At 38.6% G+C, this 16,372-nt stretch overlaps 1 long non-coding RNA gene across 1 annotated transcript in view; it reads left to right on the top strand.

Moving 5' to 3' along the window:
- Positions 1–262: 262 nt before the first annotated feature.
- Positions 263–16,372, top strand: part of LOC138066571 (uncharacterized) — a 63,213-nt gene continuing 47,103 nt past the window's right edge. The window contains exons 1-2 of the long non-coding RNA XR_011139883.1: positions 263–351; positions 13,696–13,844. This is a non-coding gene — a long non-coding RNA (uncharacterized lncRNA). The remainder of the gene's footprint in view (positions 352–13,695; positions 13,845–16,372) is intronic.

Consider the following 16,372-nt stretch of genomic DNA (forward strand, 5'->3'; position numbering starts at 1 on the left):
CCACCTTCCCAAAAGAAAAAAGAATATTTTTTGCCAGTTAGTGAGTTGGCTTCTCTCGGGCAGAGGGATGCCAGCACTCGCAGAAGGGGTGGGTTATGGGGTTGGGAATTGTGGCTGAGGAAAGTAAGGAGCAGGGAAGAAGGGAGTAGAGGGAAAGGAAGCACAGAGAGCAAGACTTCCCCCTTTTGGCAGCAGTAAGATGTTAATTCAGCTCACAGTTGCAACTTGAAACCATACCCTAACTGAACTGAAAAGGCTGTTTTTCACACAGTTCTGCCTTTCCCTGTCAGATGAGACCTTCTTTCTATTATGTTTGCATCTCTAGCAAAGGAATTGAAACTATCTAGATAGGTAAGTTAGAACTTCACTCTTATAATTTTGTATGGATATTTTATCTGTTATATCTTTTTATACCTCTGAAAGGGATTATTCTGAACAACAGCAATGATGGCCTTATGCAGTTTGTAAGCACAAAGTAATGTGGAGGTTCAGCTGGAGGTTTCTGCAAAAAAAGCCTTCTGAAGAGTCCTTCTAAAACATCAAAGGAATGTTCACATTTGATCACTTCTATAAAGACAAATATATGTATATGCATATGCATATGTGTATGTATATGTATATGTATATGTATATGTATATGTATATGTATATACACACACACAGAATGGTGTAGGCAGCTACATATGAGGAGAGAATCTCTCTGTTTTTGATCTGACCTTTCCAGTACCTGGTATGTTAAGCAGGAAGGAGACTAATTGCTGCAAACCAGAAGCTGTAGTAATTACTCTAATTCAGAAGTTACTAACCTTCAAAAAAGGGAAATGCAGAAATGGAATCATGTTTAAAGGCAGCCTATTTTGCTTTGTTCTTCAACACAGCCCCATTCATAATACTGTGGAATTTATGAGTCTACTGAAAGTGAGGTCTCGTAATGTGCACAGCATGTTGCCAGTTAACTTGAATGAGCTTCTCCTCTGCTTTCTGTCTGATTCCTATAATACTATGCTTGAAAAGGGGCCCTTCCTTTGAAAACATATGTAGTATGATGGAGTATAAAATGAGGCAATAAGTTGTCCAGGTAGTTTTGTGCACTGCATCTAAACATCATTCTTTAAAAACCTGATCTAATACCCCTTGAAGTCAGTCAGAGTGATGAATTTCTGGAGCCCTGGATCCAGGCCTGGGACAGCATGCATCTTTGTATGCCTTCCAGTGCTTCCTGGTTCAGTTCAAGAGAGAAATGCTAGCTTGCTTGTGGGATTTCTGTGCTTTGATGTCCGGTTCCAGATGGAACCAGAAGCGCCAAGGCATGTAGGGAAAAAACCCAAACTTTTATAATCTGCAGGAAAGATGCACAGGAATAATAGAAGCATATCCCTGTATGCTGGCCACTGTTTTTATGAAAGCATCATAACTTTAAACAAAAAACTATAAAGCACAGGAGATAAAATAAGGATAGCAAGTAGGTTTTTAAAAAATCTTTCTGGGGTTCAGTTCTCCCAAAGACATACGCAAGGCTTCTTCTGATCTCAATGGCACAGCATTTGACTCTAAAAGTTCAAGCCACAAACAATGAAGCTATGATTCATCTGACCCTCAAGAAGAAAGGAGTATCCTGTTCCTGTACTACAACACTTAGTACTTAATTATGAATTTACATGCAGTAGTAGAATATCCAACATGTTGTATATTCATAGACTAGTTCTGTAGCACTAGCATAATGAAAACACTTGACTGTAACAGATATTTAAAAAATTATTCATATAATCTTGTGTATATTGATCTTTATTTCAATTGCAGTGTTTGAAAATTGTAAAGCTCCATGTATTATTTTCAATTGTTTTTTTCAGGAATAATTTCAATTAAAATATCTTTCAGTAATCCATCATTACGGATATGCAAAACTCTAGTTTAAGAAATGAATTTGTTCTTGGTGTCTTTTCATTGCACTTTAGACACAAGTGTTCGTGTGATTCTACTTATAATTAGAGATATTTAAACCATTCATGACACAGTGGCACTAACATTTTGAACTTCTTATGCAAATACTTTGACAATTTATCTGAAACTGACAGAAAAGTGAAAAAAAAAGACATTTATAGGAACAAGATTGCTTGATTCTTTGGCAGTTATGAAATGGAGTTTTTCACTCTCTTTTAGATCACCAAAGACAAATTCCAGTCTCCACTATAATATAAATCCAATGAGTGCTTAGTAACTCATCCGAAGTATACTGGTCTCTGTTTTTAGAGAACAAATACAAAGAGAACAAATCATTTCAGTTAAAAGTCCTGCCTTGCTTTCATCATAAGTTTAGTCCTGAAAGGGATGAGACTGAGTTTCTTGAGGCCCCAAATTGCCTGGAGCTGCTGGCTTGGGAATTATGAGGTGCAGCACGAGCCACTGCTTCTGCTTCCCATGGTGCCCCGGGCACAGAGCTATAGTGAGGCCAGCCGCTTCCTGGAGCACAATGCCCTTAGCATACTTATAGATGGTCTCCTTTTTACCCTCACTTCTAGCTGCCGGAGCTGAACGTGAGGCATCCCACTTCACAAGGTCTCCAGCCAGCTGCATGGCCCTCAGGACCTTCCTAGCCATGGAGGTTTTCTCCAGGACTGCTTTACAGCCGCTTTCCCCAAAGTTTGACACCAAGGCTTCCTCTTGCCTTCCCTGCAATAGTCCTGTCTAAGAATCAGAATTTCACCAAAAAGAGTTCAGTTAGCACCATCCCTTCTCCTGTTAACTATATCTCCACCAGAGAGCCAAGGACTAACCAAGGATCAATCCTGTCCTTCCTCCGTAGGATGCTTTCCATCTGCCCAGGCTCAGGAACAGCTGAAGGAGGACCAGCGACTTAACCTAGTATCCTGTAACTACGTTAGGGTAGTGGTATGCCTAAGCTATAAACCAATACTTCTCACCATTACACAATTTTCTGCACACTTCTGCCTACACATATCCTACATGCTGGGGATGTGGGGGCACTGAAGGGATTAATGTGCTGTTGTCAACTCTGATGTGTCTGATCTCAGCACAGAAAGAGGTACTTACCGTCCAGCACTGTTGTGGGTTTTTTTTTATTATTTTGCTTTTTTTTTTTCTTTTAATGACAAGCTCTCATTCTCCTGGCAAAGCTCAGCTTTCCACAAGCTATGGGCTATTTAAACACTGTTTTCCTATAGGTACTGAGGATTTAAATAGTGGACGATGGCAAGAGGGACTGATGTGATTGTCAGTAAGTTCTTTTACAGCTCAATCTCCAGCAGTCAGTGTTTGAAGGAAAGCTATAAATCCACCAGACTGCTAGGAAGGTAAAGAAACAGAGACATTGGGATCCAGTAGCAGGATACTTTAAAATATTATCCAGGTTTGGGGCCCAGGTCTTGCTTATTTAATGCACTATGATGTGCTGCAAGTCCCGTAGCTCAGAAATACCAAATCTAACTCATTTTGATGGCTAGTCTCTCATCTTAAAATTATTTTTAAAGCAGTTTAGGAGTGTAACTCTGTTATTGCTTGCCTATATAGAGAAATAGACCAGAAGAATTATAGCAGAGTAATAAACCACTACAGCTAAGCCAACGTAACTTCCTCTGGGGAACCTATGTTGGAATGAAGTGAATTTATTTGCAGTATAATCAATTATTTTCCAACCAGAAATGTTCAGTTTCTATTGAGAAATCTACATGTCAAAAAATCTCCTACTAGTTCCCCTCTTTGAGATGAAGGTTTACACAGTGTGACTTTTTAAATTACATTTATTCAGATGGTCAAAATTTGTCAGGCCCATGTAAATAATATTCCCTTCATTTTGGCTATGAAATAATACACATGCTTGTAGTGACTTTGGGACTTTTTAGTTAGTTTCTTGGTTATTTTTACAGAATAGTTTTTACAGAAAGAATGAATAGTTAGAAACCCTAACATAAGTTCCTTGATAAAACTAATATTGATAGTACTTGCTTTCCCTAAGCACTTTAAACTTGGCTTTTTTGTTTTTGTTTAGAACATATCGTAGTGACTGTAATGACAGAAGTTGGATGATGATATTATTATATGGAAGAAACTTATTTAGCATTGTCACCCTCACTTTAAGCCTATGCCCAGAACTGTCGGCTTATTATTGATCCTTATAACTGACCTATCAGTGAGTTGCAAAAATATAAATACATATGACAATGACAGGAGGAATTAGGCTTTTTCTGGATGAATTTTGTTCATATCAGCCTGTATTTGAATCAGTGTTCTCTATGCTCAATGTTATATCCCAGTGGGATATATTCAGGATTGCACTTTGAAAAAGGCTCTAAAGACCACAAGCAGTTGCCTGCATTGCCAGCAAGTCATTATTACACTATTCAGTATTCTCAATCTTTCTTCTGTTTCACACAAGCTAAATTCACCTTCTGCAGAAGAACAGTGCAGAGGAAACGTGCAGAGGAAAAGAGGCCAAGGCACCACTTAAATCTCAAGTAATCCCAGATCCTGCACCACATAAGCGTAGGAGAATTTCAATTATATTTCACTGATACCTGTGTCTTATATGTCTTATATGTCTTATCTCTATGATAAATAAAGGATGCCAAAAGGATGTTGGCATGAGATTTTACTTTTATCTTGCCATACCTTGACCCGGTAGGCTAATCTGAGTGGAGCTACTTGTTCTGCCAGCAGTCAACTGCTTCTAGCACTTGAGCTACCTTAGCTAAAGGTGGCTATAGATGAACACACCATATATGAGAACTATATAAAAGGACAAGGTTAAAAGAATGTTACAGAACAACCATTCAAAAACCAAGCAAAGCCAGAATAAATGTGCAGCAGTGTTAAAACACACGTGCATCTGTGATAAAGCAGAAAAACAGGCCAGAAACTTGTCATTAAGTCCTTTATGTAGTGTCTCACAGCAAAGAATTGATGGCACAATCTGGGATCTCTGTAAAATAGAAGCCTAAAGAAATTTCAAGGGAAAATAAAGTTTGGACCGCCCTTTCATTGTTAGTTCTTTCTTTCCTCTGAGTAGACAAAATAGACCATATTGTTAACATTAAAATTAAAAAATCTGATCACAATTACGTTAAGTGTGTTATTTACTAATATGCAAGGCTCTCTTTGGATATTGTCTCTGGAAGTGCTCTTTTCAGCTCTAGAAGGAAGTTCTGTATTCCAGCTCCCTGCAGCCCTTCTTGGGAGGCATGAGCTTTAACTTGTCCTAGCAAGCTAGACGATATTTATCCATTCCAGTTATTCCAGTTAGTTTGTGCCACCGTTGATGAACTGCAAAGACTGTGAGAAAGAATACAAAGCAGCATGGATCTATAAGGCACAGGAGTAAGCTGATAGTGGTTTTATCTGCTTATGCACAGACTTATCTAAAAGTGCTTTATACTTCTGTATGGGCATCTGCCAGAGCTCAGCCCTGATTCATGTTTTTCCAGCATGCAGAATTGAACTAGTCCAGAGGACTGTGTAGGAATAATTGCATTGTCACATCTTTCATGTTTGTGGAAGCAAAAAGGCCAGATGAAGTCAACTTCTGATTCATCTGACTGCCAGGATATCTTGCAGCCTCACCCATTTGCTCACAGAATTCTGGCTAGTGACTCATTAAAGTTAATGCTAATAATGCTCATAAACACATTTTGGGGATGCTGACAACTTTCTTCTGGAATGGTGGTTTGTGAGCAGTCTCCATCCCATTCCCTGCACCAATAATGATGCAATCTGGGTAGGACCAGGCAGTGTCACGTGCTAGAAACCTAATGTGCATTGCAAATGATAGCCTCCTCAGCTGGATGAGAAACCTTTCTGCCCCAGCTTGTGGACCCTCAGGAACTTCCTGCTTTTGCTTTACAAAAATTATCCAGCAGTGAGAAACCTTTGTTTTTTCTTTGTTAGCTCAGTAAGATCAAAACCAAATGAAAAAACAATCAGAAAGTAAATTTTCCCCTTCATCCAAAAACTTGTATTTTAGCCAGCTTTTGTTCTTGAGACAGAATATCCAACTGTAAGTGTGTGTAGTGGCTGAAAGCACCAACCACACTGACGTGTTTTCAGTGCAATCTATTGGCAAGAACAAATACAGAGATGCCTTGAAATTCAGCAGGAGTCCCCAGAGACGTTGATTCAGTATCTAAAGGCACTTAACCAAGTAATTCCCACTATTTCAGCACAGTTAGGTACCTAGGAATCTTTGAGGATGGAAAATTTGTAAGATTGAACATAGAAGCTCTTTCAGCCTTGGCCAAAGATGCACTCCCCTTTTTGCCCGTGCTCTTGGCCTGTTCTCCCATGGGGTACAGGGAAGGCAAGCGCACTCTAATTCCTTCTCCAGGGTGATGGCGCCATGTGGTGCAGTTTGCAGCAATCCTCCCATTGAGCGTGCACAAAGATGAAAAATTCCTGAGTAACTCAGTGTGAATGGAGAGAAATGACACTGAAAGCCCACTTTAGTTCCCCATCCCTACTATACATCCCTGCACATCCATATTGGTCTGGCCTACACACACCCTAGTCCACAGATACCTTAGAATATGTTCGTTGTTCACACTTCCACGATTATTTTTTCATTAAATTGTAATTGGATATCTTTCGCTTTGCCACAAAATTTAAATCCTCCTCTTTTCTTACTATAACTACAGGTATTACTGCTTTTTCCAATATTGAAACATTCAGGAGAGTCCAAATTATACTAACAACACAGTAACTTTGCAAAACCTTACAGAAGAGAGAGTGTTTTGTCTTTGCGGAAGCAAGGAAGACAAAACAGCAGAGCAGCTTTTTCATACATAAAGGCACTATAAACTAGGTCAAGGCCACCGAATGATGAGGGCAAATAATATTTAGTGAGGCAGCACGTTCAACCTGAAAGTTTGGAACCATAAATAGGAACTTGCATTAGGATATTCCAGAGGAATTTAGTAGTGGTTTTGTTTTGTTTTGTTTTTTGTTTTTTAAGATAACTAAAGGTACCTGCTTTTGAAAAGATGCACGTTTAACTTTTTAAAAATTGGGTACCTTGAGGGCTACCTAGATCCTTTAGCTTCCAAAATTGCCAGTCACTTTTAGGCCTAAAATAAAGAATCTGGTTTCCAGAGGCAGAAGCAAAAGCTGATTCCATTAATTCGAAAATTAAAAAGTCAGAATAACTTCAATAAATAAAAGTAGACATAGGTTTTAAACCAATGCAATTATGTTTGGAAAAGTTGATGTCCTTGAAAACTACAGAGATTGCTAAACTACAGATCCAAAGAAATTAAAACCACGGATTTGATCCTGTACGCAAACCTCTTACATACTTCAGGGGAGATGTCCTTAGGTATCTAATTACAAACAGTAAGCTCTTGACATGTGTTTTGGAGGCTCTGAGAGGCAAATAGGTAGGAACTGAGATTTTTTGAATTTAAATCAAGAGAAATTAAGTGTCTAGCTTCTTTTGTGTGCATAGCTGCCTAGAAAATCTCAGTAAACCCTGGCTATATCTTTAGATGTCAAAGCAAGTTTGAAACTGTGATCCCTAAAATCTGTCCTGTTTCCACAGTAGTCTATTAGATATTGTTGTTTACTTCCTTGGAGACAGCATCGGACCCTAAGGTACAAAGAAAATCAATAGTAAAACCTTCATCCACTTCCAGAAAAATCAGTTCATGCCCACGGTGAGGTAATGTTTTTTTTAAAAAATTAATACATTTTTAAAAGCCTTGAAAAAGTAGCCTATTAGGAACGTTAGGGTCTTCTCTTCTATCTTTTTACTCCTCTTTTCGCAGATGGTTCAATTAGATTAAGTGCATTTTAGTTTTGTACAAGAGTTGTTAACTGAGTAATTGCTGAAAGGAAGGCAACAATAAGTGACATATACGGAGAACTTGATCTGAAAAAGGATTCTGTTTCAAGAATTACTGTTGAAATTATGTTGTCAATTTATTTGTATGTCTTTTTGTCCTTGACACAACAGGAAAAAGTGTAGTGATGAAATGGTCTGATGAAATCTGTTGAGGACAGTAATTTGGGAAACACCAGGGATGCAAACAGGAAGAACTTGTGGACTGGACGTAACAATAGAATAAAGTTTGACAGAACAAGTTCTGGGAGCTACTAGCACAACCTCATCCCATAAGTGAGGAGCTCATCAACTGGAAGCAAGTGCAAAGATCAAAGACCTGTGTCTGCAGGTTGACGGCAGAATGACAATGCACTTGCATTATGATATGCCCTTAAAAAAACAAACGGGATATTAAGACATACAAGGGCATTCCTTTACACAGTTCCCTTGTAAACTGCTAGTGAAACCTGATGTGAAATACTGTGCTCAATTCTGTGTTCAGGAAAGATAACTTAACCTAGGATCAGCGTAGTGAACGGATAATCAAAGACTACTGAAAATAAGAGAGATGACTAAAAGAGCTTCGCATTGGCTAGTCAAGAAAATCTAAGGCCTAAACAGAATATAACATTTCTTAATAAACACCATTGAGGGAAAATCTAGGCATAAATAACTTTAAGATGGAAATTAGATTTGTTATCCTTGAAGAACCAGGTTGTTGGAACAACTTGTTTTAAGATTAGTCGTTACAAGTTTGTGTAAAGGATTGCACGGCAGAGCTACAAGTAATAACAAGGGATAGGCCTCATCATTGACACAGAATGTTCCACTCCCGGGAGCTTGTGTTTCTGAGTTTTTAAAAATATGATTACAGCAACTGCTAAGAAAAAAAAAAATGCACATAAGGCTAAAACTCACCAAACTGAAACATTTCCTTTAGATATAATGTAAGAATTTGTATGAATCGTAAACTGATACTAACATCAAGGAAGGTATATAGATTAGCACAAATTTTGAAAAAGATTTAGGTTTCAGCATAGCACCACCTATTGGAATAAAAATTGTAGCAATGATTTTGAAACAGCACAAATGAAGCTTGGACTAAACTATGATTAATTTATAGGCCTACAGTTTGGAGAGCTCTGTAACTAGTTCCGCTTGGCATGCTATCCCTACTAATATAAATTTTGATGATAAATATACTATTAATTTTTTATTTTATTAGAAAGGAAGTTTTACCACAGCGTAGGTGACATAAAGATTTGCTTTGAGTGATTAGACATAACTTGGCACAAAGTGAGGATATTTACATAGCATTAAAGGAGATAAGAATGTATTTCCTAGTAAAGAAAGGCATTGTGCATGAGAATGTAAATGAGCTGAAGACAGATACAGATAAAAAGTAGGTCCCTGACCTATCATTAGAGAACATATCAGCAATTTTAAAATACACTCTGCTTAGATTAATCACCATATTACTGCAATTTCAATGGAGGTGTGCAGGTGTAAAACTGGGATAGCACAGGCCTTTCTCCTTATTTATCAGGAGATTATAACGTGCTGCAGTTCAAAGTTTCAGATGAGCGTTTCAGTGCAGGCATTTAACCTCCGGAAAACAAGATGGAGCGTGTATGGTTCATGGCCACGGTCTCAGGGATCTGCCTCATTAGAGTCCCTCCATTCATCGTCCAGGGAGAAGAAGAGAAGTCTGGCATCTTTTTTTCAGGAATTATTTCTGCTTACAAATTTAGAAAGCGCATTACAGTGAAACAGGTTCTGCTGCTTGTGTGATCATTACACTATGAGGTGTGAAACCTCACTGCCCTTTTCCCCAAGTGTTGTGCAGCTATTTACCCATTCAGAAAGTGGGTGTATAAAGCAATCACGAGAGCTGTGCTATAAACTGCACAGGTCTAAATGATAAGGGCACAGTCTACATCTCACTGAAGTCTTAGGATGGAGAAGGGTAATATAAAAACAGGATAATGTTGCTTTAAAGGTAATGACTTGTTTTAACTTGGATTGCAGTGCCCAGGATGGTTGCAGCAGGAATACTTGGGATGACAAAAGGCTAGATGAAAGCATAAAGGTTGTACTTGTACTTGTACCCATGGGCTGATTGCATGCTGCCCCCCATTCCCATGAGGTGGAGGGATTGACAGGCTAGAACCAGACTAAGTATCCTCTCCCAAGAGGAAAACCAAGCCTACAAACAGGTTTTTGGGTGATGGAGAACTCAACACCAACGAGCTTACATGCAGCCTACAGTGAGCTGAGCGGTGTGCCGTGCTGGTGACTAAACCCCAGAGTGTTTGTGTCGCGCTATATAAAGTGTAAAGCAGGGTTCAGCAGTGAGGGTTTCCTCCAGGTAGGGGAGCACCGAGCAGGGGCTCCATTGTCAGTCATGTAGCAAGGTCACGGGAGGGGGGAGCACCTGCTTGTGCCAGATGTTGCTGGGACAGGGAAGGGGCTCAGTCCACACCTGCCTTGGTAACATAATTGGCCTTTTTCTTTCCACTGACGGCAATACTATTGTGGTGGAGAGTATACATAAAAATCTACAGGCACCACACATACTTAACCAGCACATCTGTGTCAGGTAAGACTGTTGCTCTTCTGCAATTCATAAACATGAAAGCAACAGTTTTCAAGAATAAAAGCAGCACACCTACCTTTCAGTGCTATCGCTGTACTATAAACATGGAGTATATAGTTATGATTCAAGGTGATTGTAATCAAGGTGATACTGGTGCATGATTTAGAATTTACATAGATTTTTATGTTTAAGGTTTGAATTTTAATATTTGAAAATCTTACATTTTATTTAGAGAGTCAAAAAGCCACACTGTTTTACATTCCATAAATGCTTTTGTTTTAATTTAGTTGTTTGCAATATTCTATCGCCTTGTGTCCTTATCCACAGACACAGTTTATGTAACTAGAAGGAGACTTCAAGTGTGTCATTTTTTTAAAAGAGATAGAAGCTAAGTACAAAGTTATTAACAACATTCCTGGTTTCAGAGCATGAGATTTAAAAGGTGTCTTATTTTAAATATCTTAGTCACCTGCTTCTCATACTTTCCTCCAGGACACAAGCTGGAAAGAGATGTAAGTATTTTAAAAGGGATAATATTTTGGGGCTCTGTCCCCTTTTAAATGTCCTTCAGAAATTTCTGTATACCCACATACCTAGGCTTCTTTCTCCCTTTTCCATGCTGCAAAAAGAAATAAGTTTCCAAATGGCCACCAAAGAACTTTCAAGGAAAATATTTTTCTGACTGTGACACTTCTGTGGTCAACAATTGCTGCAAATAAGCATTAATTTACTCGCGTATCCCTGTATGAGCAAACAAAAGACTGAGGATAAGCTAAATATATTTTCATTTAAAAATAATAAGCATAATCACTACTATTATTGTATTTTCACTGTTTAGCTGTGATTTAGTCTTGTTTGTGATTTAGTCTTGCTTCTTTCATTGCATCTTCATGGGTTTCCATGTTCCTCTGCAAATCTCAGATTTAATATCCTATGTATATGAGCGTGTTTGCCTGATCTTAGATTAAAAATGAACTCTCTCCCTCAGCTTTTTGATTCTTCACATAATTTTTCCAAAGTATTTGAAATAAATATTCCTTAGAAATCATTATATTGCTGTTTGCTATAATATAATACAATATCTAGACTGAAACTGTATGTCTGTCTTCATTTTTTTGGTTAGTGATTTCAGCAGGAGACATAGATTCAATTTCAACCCAATCTTCTGGAAGGACACATAGCTTATGCGACAATATGTAGGTCCAATGTAATGGGTTTGCTACATCTCTGTACAGACCACATTCTTGTTACCATGTCTTGAGCTCATGAAATTATAAAAAATTAAATAATGTCTAGGGACTCCTGAAAATCTTTTGTGGCAGTATCACAGCACTATTATCTGTTAATCGTGAGTTGGTTGAATAAAGGAAACATCTGTACATTTGCAGGTTGGCATATGAAGACTCAGACTCTTTCATCCTCCTTCTTTGAATGACCATCACATTGTGTATTATTACCCTAAGCTGGATTTTTTTGGGTCATTAAACCAAGAAATCTTTTCCAAATTTTACTTTTTTCCTACTGAATGAAACCCTCTACATACTTTTTGATGCCCGATTTCTATGTGTGGTGTTCCGAGGCTAAGCTCGTAAATTCTGGTGGAGCCCCGCAACTAAAAATAATGCCTGACTTTCAAAGGTGCTGAGTATCTGCCACTGTTACTTCACTGAGATTTCTGAGTGCTCAATTTTTCTACAAATTGGGCCATTTACAGTAAAAGCACAGATTTAGACAGTAAGAGTTTAAAACTTGGCACAGGTCCTACCTTTGAAAGACCCCAAAAACCACTAACCATTTCTCAATTACATTTCTTACACTATCTGGGGAAGAAGGAGCAAGGGGCAGGGAGAAGCACATAGTTGATTTTTCCAGCTGCAGAAACCTCTGGTCACATCAGCAGTGAAATTCTGAATGCATTTTTTTCCCCATGTTACTGTGCCATAGCATTGGGAGCGCTGTTTAAAGGCTTTTCCAGTGCTACAAGAAATCACTGTAGCATTAGGGCTGTTAACTTCATTTCTGAGCTTCCATTTGTTTTTGAAATTTTTCCAATGAAATTATATTCCCTTGTGTGCTTACTGCATTTACATGGAAATATATATGAATCACTGGGACAGGTGCCCAGAGACATTGTGGAATCTCCATCCTTGGAGATACTGGAAACCCAGCTGGACAAGGCCTTGAGCAGCCTAATGCAATTTGAAGCTGGTCCCGCTCTGGGCGAGGGGTTGGCCTGGGTGACCCCCAGACAGCCCCTCCAATCTCTGTCATTGTGTAACTCTACTGTTCCCTGTCACGGTAGTAAACTTAGTAGAGGTGCTTCCTTTTTCTGCCATATATTTAATATTCTTCTCATTACAATATTACCAAATGCTAGTGTAATGAGATTTCAATGATTTCTAATATTTTAAGTAGGTACAGGAAATAGAAAGGGCTTATTATTATGAAGCAAGCCCAGTATCATCTCTAGTTATCCTTGTATACTATTTACACATTGATTTGTTTTATATGTTTTAAAATACAAACAAAATATGAATTAAAATAATAAAATACTAGACTGAACTATTTATACCCTTCTTTGGATTAGAGAGCATAGGTCCCTGTTCTAAGAGTTTTCTGTATGCTGGGTAAATTAATCATTGACATGGCTTATCCTTTGCTGCAGACAGTAATCGCCAAAGTAAGTCCATTTTGGGCCCAATTTCTTTAACTGGAATATGGTTTGACAGAGACTGTAATCTCCTGGGCAGTCCAACGGACAAGTTGTCAGAGTCAAAGGCTTTGGTTTATTCGTGCCTCTGCCAGTGAGTATGACGACTTGTGCTAATATCTCACCCTTTGTATAGTGTTATGAGATCCTCAGGATATGTGTTAGTAGCATTTGCAAAATCATTTACAAATTAGAACATGACCTAAAAACATTTACGTGAACCTGAATTCTATATCCTCCCTTAGGAAATTGTATGCAGTCTTTCTGGGCCCTTTTCTTTTCTCAGTTGCACTATTACATGAAACAGGACTATCTCCAGAATGAGACTGTCCGCACTTACAACTGTCCAAGAAGTTCATTCTTAAGAAAGGCTGGGGCCTAATCCAAAATGTATTACAACCAGGAGGAAGCTTTATATGGAATTCAGTGGACTTTGTATCAGTGTCCACCATGTGGGTCCTGCGGTTTAGACTGGAGACTGGGAACAACTGCTGAGATCTCCTCTCAAGTCTGATTCTCACTCTCTCTAGCCTTGTGCAAGCACAAATGCCCTGTCTTTATCTTTAGGATAATACTGGGGGCTAGATGCAGCCACAGCGGTGATGAGGAGCAGGGTTGCACAGAAGGATAGCCACTCCGGGTCGTGGGCCATGGATTACGTGCTGCAGTGGATGCTGCTAATGGGATGGCGATGGAGGGAGAATGTTTTCTCCTAGGTAAGCTTTCTCATGAAAATACTCATCTATTTCCCTTAGATGGCTCTCATGAAGATTAATTGCATACTGCCCTCACTGTTGTTGTATTAATTGTTGTTAACGGATAATATTATTGTAATAAAGCTCACAGCAAGGCTTTCTAATTCAGGGAAATTGGAAAATGATGCTCAGCCCCTACCTGTAGGTGCAGGATTGTTTGCTGTTGGCTGCATTTTAACATCTTCATGATCCTGCACTCTCAGAGACATAATTCCACCTGTCTTGCAGACAGGGAGGCACTTGTGTTTTGTTTTGGGGTGGGTTGCTTTTAGTTGTTGCTTTTGTAAGAACTCAATGTTAATAAAATTCACCCTGCAGGTCAGGAAGTCCTCCTGCAGGCAGATGGAATTTAAAAGATTATCCAGAAAGACCATACAAAACTGTCTGTATCTGGCAGTGATGTTGATCATGGTGGGAGAAGAAGATCCTGTTTATATTTTCCTTGCTGTAAGGGCATAAATTATGGGATGCATACGAACCAGACTTCAATCTCTGTGCACCTCTTGCAGGAGGTTTGTATTTATAAATGCATAAACCATCTGTTTAGCATTTGCAAGTTAAACACCTGCTTTTTTGTAATACAAATTAATATCGAGTTCCAGAAAGCTTGTGAGGTCCAATGAAGCTACACAGACTGTTGTTTGAGTCTTTGCAAGGAAAGCAAAATAGCACATAATTAAAGAAAATGCCTGTAAATGGAGGCTGGATTTTCCTGTTTTAGTTTAATTCATACTTTCAAGTAATTAATTGCAGCTTTGAAACAAAAACTTAGTGGTGACTGCAGTCTTTGAGTATGTCTTGTATCAGTTTGTTTATGTGATATTTGTAGCTTCATTGAGAAACAACTGAAATGACCATGCATAAAAGAAAAATAGCCTTAGATATAAATATAAAACGTGCTGTGGATACATCATGCGAATGTCAAACTGACATATCTGCTTTTTCATTTATGGCAAATATCTCCCAGTCACTGTTTAATTTAAAAATCCTTTCCAGCACTAAGGTGGCTACTAGCTTTCCATTTAAAACACTATTTGGCTTGGAAAGGTGGTTTGGCCTCAGAATTGCCAGAGATACTCAGAAAGGCAAGAAGATTGCTTCTCCAAACTTTGAAGCAAAGTGGTTAAAGTAGTTTTGGAGTATCTGGGTTAGCTGGACATTTTACAAAATCTCACAAGGCATCTATTTGCATCGTTAAATGCCTAAATATCTTCTCCAGACTGGCTTTAAATCAACAGATAGATTGTGCTGCAAAAGGAATTTAAGCTTTTTCTTCAGAGTGAAATCAGCCATGTAAATTCTGGCACGTTCTTAAACTTGTTCCATTGGATTCTTTGTGTAACTGTAGGTCTAGTTTTAACAGGTGCTGTTAAAGTTTGTGCTATTTTATGAGGAATATTTTGGTCAGCACCGCTGAAAATTTATGACTCACCAAGAGTCTGTCAATCTTTTACTATATTTTGCTGTGTGATGGAATAGAAGCTAATCTCTTTATCAGTGAGTGTGCTCTGCAAATGTAAAATAAAATAAAATGAAAAAAACAATTTTGTTTGAGAATCCAAAGGCAAATTTTGTTAGCTTACTACTCCTTTATTCCAGGCAATGCAGCAAAAATGTGTCATCATCACAGCTGCACCAGGACTTTATTAATAAATGGCTCTAACTGTCTGATAGTGCATGTGAGGACTTTGATTCTTTTCCCACTGAAGTTAATGGGAGTTTTGCTACTGAGTACAACAAAATATCTTATCCTTGTGTGAACTTTATGAATGTGCCATTTCCATGAATAGCATACACATTTTATTATGATTATTTGCTTTATTATATTGGTTTATTTGATTATTAGTGACTTCCAACTTTATTTATGTTTTACATTGGGATACATTTTTCTCTCCTGAACTATGTACTTTGTGCAGCCTTGGTGATGGAAATAGGATAGATATTGGCACATAAGGGACAATTAAGAATTTATCTGCCAAAGAGGACTTCTCAGCTGATGTAAAGGAAAAATAGCTAACGCTTATGTCTCACTAACATAAGGTCCAAGACAAAATGGTACACAGCCAAAGTCTCATGACGTTCCACTAGTTTTTAGTTTCTAAATAGCCCTACGTCCACCTACCACCCTTTAGCCTCTGAGTGCTTTCCTGCTGCTCATCACAGCCTCCCCCAGTCACTTACAGCTGCAGCACTTTCTCCACCACTTCTTACAGCTCCTTCCACTCACTATTACTGCTGCTAAATGCTGTGAAGGTGATGATGGCTCTGAGCAAGAGCAGGAAGCTGTTCATACTGGGAAGGTGAAGAAGAGCAGCAAGTGACAGCAGAAGGAGTACACAAACAAACATAGGATCATCTGCCCCTTCTCATAGTCCCCTGGTATATGACTCTGCTAACAGTGCTTCTGAGAAACTCCCCTACTCTCTAGTCCTCTCCGACAGTTCTGGTGCTGGAGAGGTTGTCCTGTTCACCAAGGAGGAACTTTCTTC

The sequence above is a fragment of the Struthio camelus genome, chromosome 3, assembly GCF_040807025.1.
Source record: "Struthio camelus isolate bStrCam1 chromosome 3, bStrCam1.hap1, whole genome shotgun sequence".
Lineage (NCBI taxonomy): Eukaryota > Metazoa > Chordata > Aves > Struthioniformes > Struthionidae > Struthio > Struthio camelus.